The sequence below is a fragment of the Ovis aries genome, chromosome 23 (genome assembly GCF_016772045.2).
Source record: "Ovis aries strain OAR_USU_Benz2616 breed Rambouillet chromosome 23, ARS-UI_Ramb_v3.0, whole genome shotgun sequence".
Lineage (NCBI taxonomy): Eukaryota > Metazoa > Chordata > Mammalia > Artiodactyla > Bovidae > Ovis > Ovis aries.
In genome coordinates this window covers 61902833-61908832 of record NC_056076.1, presented here as the reverse complement: position 1 = coordinate 61908832, position 6000 = coordinate 61902833, and positions in this window count along the sequence as shown.

Here is a 6000-nt window from a genome sequence, read left to right as displayed (position 1 = left end):
CTTAATATTTCTCGATCCTTAAATAGAAAAATTGTGGTCACATTGAGAAGAGATGCCTTGGATGGCTTGATTGGCAAATTGAACCTTTCAGTTTGAGCAACTTGTATACATAAATGGCGTAGGATATCCCCTCTGTACTTTTTATGTTTGGATGTTTAAAAAGGAAATTATTTCTTGACTTCTGTCCCACTCTTGATTTTATGCACCCCATTTTCTCTCATTTGGCCTGTGTTTATCGAATGCCTATGAGGAGCTTGGTATCCAGGCACCGGCGATGTAAACAGTACTGGAATCAGTCTGCCCCTCCCCGTGGGGATCCCATTTCTGGTGAGTCCCCTGCTCACTTCTTCATCCCTCTGAAGGCTCTGACCATTCTTCCTGGAGAAAGAGGAACCGCTCCCCATTCCTTTTTCAGGCTTCTGAACGTTATGCCACCATCATTTGAATGCCAAGCTCTATTCTAGGCTGGGAATGTACAAAGGGAAATATGGTTCCTGCCTTCAAATAGCTTACAATCTGGGGGTGGGGGGCGCATGTCAGAAATCACATGGTGGGATTTCTCTGTGTTCCAGTGGTTGACACTCTGCGCTTCTGATGCAAGGGGTGCAGGTTCCATCCCGATGGGGGAGCTAAGTCCCCACGGCGCTGCTGCTGCGTAGCACTGCAGAGGAGAAAAGAGAGAGGTCACCTGTGACCCGACAGTAGTAAGGCACCATAGCTAACGTTCGGAGATGTGACCCCTGACAGTCCCTGTTGTGAGCGCTCTTTGTCTAACTCACTTAAACCGTACACTGAGCCTGCCAGTGGGGCCCTTACACCCCTGTGTTATAAGTGGGGGCGCAGGCACAGAGGTTAAGTTACTAGACCAGGGTCGCAGCAGCAAAGCACTGAAGCCTGGATCCAAACGGGTCTTCTGACTTGGAGCCTCCTGGCCTCCACGAGAAACCTCTTTTAGCGGCACGAGTGGGATCCTTGGACTGCCCGGGACAGGCGGGGAAGGGCACATGGAAGGAAGAAGCGGTTCCGATCAACCTTGAGGAATGAATATGAATTTGCCACAGGAAAGCTGGGTTCCTTTCAGGGAGACAAGCGTGTGTGCAAGGAGAGGGGAGAGACCCTGGCGTCTCCCAGAAAGCCTGTGGCGGTAACGCAGCTCCAGGAGAGGGTGAGCAGACTGGGGCAGGGGGGGTCTCGGGATGGAGGCCTTGCGGGGAGGTCTTGGGGGGGGCAGGCTTGGGCCACATCACCCCACGTGGAGGAGCTGAGGCTTCGGCCTCTGAAGAACTCTGAGCACAAACAGGGAATGGCTGGAATTTGGAAAGATCATGGCTCTCTGAAATTTAGGGGTTGCTGAGCCCTTGAGCTTTGGAATAAACATTCCTCAGTAGTTTGGGAGGAAAAAGTCAGATATATATTGTTATGGGTTGACTTGTGTGTCCTTAAAAGATGCTGAGGTCCTCATCCTCAGAACCCCTGGATGTGACCTTACCTCACAGATACAGCCACATTAAGGTGAGGCTATTAGTGTCCTCATCCAATATGACTGGTGACCTCATGAAAACGGGAAAACAGAAACTGGGAGAAGGCCACAGGAAGACAGCGGCGTGGACAGAAGCAGTGCGGTTGCCAAGGGTTGCCAGCCCCCAGCGAGAGCCAGGACGAGGTGGGGAAGGCCTTTCCCCGAGCCTCCAGAGGGGGCATGGTCCTCCTGACCCCTGGGTTTGGGACTCTGAGCTGCCGAAACTGGGGGAGAATAAATTTCTGCTCCAAGTCACCCAGTTAGTGGTCCTTTGTTACTGCAGCCCTAGATAACAGATGTGCTGACTTTGCTTTTTCTAAACGTGCTCATCAGTAGTTCATGTCTGGGAGATACTGTGTCTTGTGCTAAAGAGCATAAGAGGGGGCTTGCGTGGTAGTCCAGGGGTTAAGAATCTGCCTGCGCATGCAGGGGACACCGGTTCGATCCCTGCTCCAGGAGGATCTCACGTGCCCTGAAGCAACTAAGCCCATGTGCCTGAACCACAGTCCTCCGGAGCCTGGGTGCAGCAACTGCTGAAGCTCAGGCACCGAGAGCCTGTGCTCCACAGCTGGAGAGAGAGCCCCTGTGCGCACAGACCTAGTCCAGCAGCTGGAGAGAGCCCTGTGCGCACGGACCTAGTCCAGCAGCTGGAGAGAGCCCTGTGCGCACGGACCTAGTCCAGCAGCTGGAGAGAGCCCTGTGCGCACGGACCTAGTCCAGCAAGGAGAAGGGAGCACGGAGAGCGAACGCTGGTTACTGCAGAAGAACGCAGATTCTTCGCCTGCTCTCAGCACGGTGGTGGTTCGTATCACTCCCACAAGAGGAGTGGGCATTTGAAAAGTGTAAGTTCCTAACCTCAGTTCATTCAGATCAAGGGCCGAGTCATTAATCTGAAAGGAGAAAAATTGCCATGGGTGAATTTACTGTCTTTCCTTTGTAAACATTGGCTGGCTAAATTTGCACAATACAATGGTTTACCTGCACTTCACTGCCTGGTTTCAAAAGTTGTTGCTTAATTATTCCAAACATTTTATTGAGCTTTAGGGCCCACTAAAAGTTACCAGGTGGGTTTCCTGGTTACATCAGGGCTTGTTGGTTTAGATCTCATAAAGAGGTTCCTGATGAGGACAGGCATGTGCAGAAGAGGGGCTCTGGAGTGTAAATGAGTCAGGAATGTTATTACTGTTACTATACTAACTAATGTGGAATTAGTATTATAACATTATCAAGGAATGTTTGCCACAAAGTATGAAACCGTCCTGCAGAACGTGGCACTAGGTAGCGTAAGCGTTGATAATGTGTAAGATACGACGTCAATTCTATCTCAGTAAAGCTGGAAACAACGGAGAAATACTTCATGCTGGAAAGCAGTGTTCTGGCTTGCCTATGTATGCCTGTGAGAAGTTAGTTTTTAAGCAGTTCGCTTTTCTCTTAGGCAGGCTCTCTGCTTGTTTTCACTCTCCTTAGTTCACCTTATGGGTTTACTTGCACTTGGTTGCCTGACTGGTTTGGGGTCATGTTTTATATTTTTACCTCTTTCATCTTACCTGTTAGTTGTCAATTCCCACTCAGTTAACACTCTTTCTATTCTTGCTTTAAATAAAAATTTTAACGGTTTGGAAGAATTTGATACATACATCTACTCGTATGTTTAGATTAGAACAATGGGCTTCATAAGCTTTGGGAACATTTATATTGGTGATGAATAGAGGGGGGAAAATGGAAACAGCGACAGACTATTTTCTTGGGCTCCGAAATCACTGTGGATGGTGACTTCAGCCACAAGATTAAAAGACACTTGCTCTCTGGAAGAAAAGCCATGGCAAACCTAGACAGTATGAAAACGCAGAGACGTCAGTTTGCTGACAAAGGTCCATGTGTTCAAGGCTGTGTTTTTCCTGTGGTTACGTGTGGATGGGAGAGTTGGACTGTGAAGAAAGCTGAGCACCAAAGAGTTGATGCTTTTGAACTGTGGTGTTGGAGAAGACTCTTGAGAGTCCCTTGGACTGCAAGGAGACCCAACCAGTCCATCCTAAAGGAGATCAGTCCTGAATATTCATTGGGAGGACTGATGCTGAAGCTGAAACTCCAATACTTTGGCCACCTGATGCAAAGAGCCAACTCATTGGAAAAGACCCTGATGCTGGGGAAGATTGAGGGCCCGAGCAGAGGGTGACAGGGGATGAGATGGTGGGATAGCACTTACGCTATCTAATGGACGTGAGTTTGAGCCAACTCCAGGAGATAGTGAAGGACAGGGAAGCCTGGTGTGCAGCAGTCCATGGGATGGCAAAGAATCAGATATGACTTGGCAACTGAATAACAATATTGGTGATGAAGAGAACTTTCTGAATGATACTGTTAAATATCAACCAGTAGGTGGCGAAAACTGGCAATAAAACCCTTTTTGTTTGGCAGATTGGAGAATAAAGAAGGGACGCACAGGCCTTTGAGACACTGAATATGATCTCCATTCCTTGCGTCTTGTCCTTTTCACTCCCTGGTACCACCCACCGCGAGAACCCAGCCAGCAAAGCTGGGCAAAGGACCAACCATCGGCTCTTAAAAGTGGAGGACGGCTTGGCCAGTGAAACCCCACAGTGCCTGCGTTTGGAAGGTTATTGGAAGTCTCTCGGTTTGTACCTAGGGCTCCTGACTTAGAATGGTGCTCCTCTGACTAGGTCACCAGTAGTCAAACAGTTAATCCACACACTTCTGAGGACTCCCTGCCCTGATACTTTCGGTGGAATCTGATAAGCACTGCAATCTGAATAGCGGAGTGGTTTCACTGTTTCGATTGAAGGAGCACCCAGAACATTCCTAGGGAATATTTAGCCTTTAGTCAAGATTAATGCAGACCTGTCCTGAGAATGTTGGATTATGATCAAGGGGCCACTTAAGAGTGGAAGAATCATCTGTGGAGTAAAGGGGAGAAGAAGGCAGGCTTTCCTTCACTCGGAATGGCCCCTGTTTCCTTCTGTCTCCCCGCTGGCAGGAGGACAGCCTGGTTCCAGCTCTGGCCTCTCGCTTCCTCGCTCGCATGCTGGGTCGCAAGCACTGCGGCTTTTGGTTCCTCCTAAGTAACTTCAGGAGTTAAGGCAAGTTCCGAGAAGACCCCTAACCAGGACGGGTGGCCTCCGCTTGGCTTTCCTCTGTTTCGGTGAGAACAGATCTCCAGGCCACTGCACCTGGCTGTCACTGCCGTGGGGCAAAGGTGGCGGTCCCAGCAGCTGGAAACAGGAAGGGACATTTCCTTCACTCCATGCCTGGATGAGACATTTGTACCAGGTACACATTCCTACAAGCAAGAGGTGGGCTGGCATGTTGGCTGACTGGCTCTGATAAATGAAGAAATGAAAGTAATTTGCTGTGCTTATTTTCCTGAAGAATGAATGTGTTGATTCTAGTCTAAGAAGGAGACCAAGTACAGTTTGAGGTGTGCGTGTGGACAGGGCAGTAGTCAGCCTTGCATTCCTCGCCCACACAAAGGGCGCTCCCGGAAGTTCCACTTGAGCCCCATCAGGTGTTCGTCACTGTGTGTGCGCGACTCTGCAACCCACCCCATGGGCTGTAGGCCGCCAGGCCCGTCCGTCCATGGAGTTCTCCAGGCGAGAATACTGGCGTGGGTGACCATTCCCTTTTCCATGGGATCTGCCTGACCTAGGGGTGGAGCCCTGGTCTCCCTGCATCGCAGGCAGACCCTTTACCGCCTGAGCCACCAGGGAAGCCCAGTTAACTAAGCCGCGGTGCTATTAGTAAACGTTTTCCCGGCGCTCCGTCAAAGACTTTTAGAAATAAAAATACGCGCATGCGACTTGTCTGCCCTCTGTGCTCTTTTTCCGGAGGCCATTTGTACTGATGAACTTTAAAAATGTTTACGTATATGAAATGTATACGTATGACTGTGTATAAAAGCATTAAAACTGTGCGCACATGGTGTCTATGTAGGCTGGTGTATGTGTAGGTAACTCGACAAGGTGCGGGCGTCTAGAGCTGAGTGCTGGACGACCGCGGAGGCCTTTAGAAACCCACCCGCCCCGACTGCGGGGCTGCGGGCCTGAAAGTGCCCGGTAGCCCCCGCGGCTCCTAACCCAGGGCCGGAATGGTTGGGAGCGAGGAAAAAAGAATCTGCCTGCGATGCCGGAGAGCTGGGTTCGATCCCTGGGTCAGGGAGATCCCCTGGAGAAGGGACAGCCTTGTTGCCCGGAGAATCCCACGGACAGGGGAGCCCGCGGGCCGCAGTCCCCGGGGCCGCGGAGCCCCCCGCCACCACTCGCCCCGGACAGCGCTCGGCCGCCCGGGCCGGCCGGCCGCGAGCCCCGGGAGCCGCGTCCAGCCTGGGCCCGGGTGCGGTCTCCGAAGCGCGCGCTCTGCGTGGACAGCCAGGAAGCAGCTGCAAGGCAGCGCGAGGCTCGCGGCTGCCCTCGCGGAGGCGCGCGCGGCGTGGCCTCTCCTCTCGGGGGCCGGCGCCGAGGCCCCCG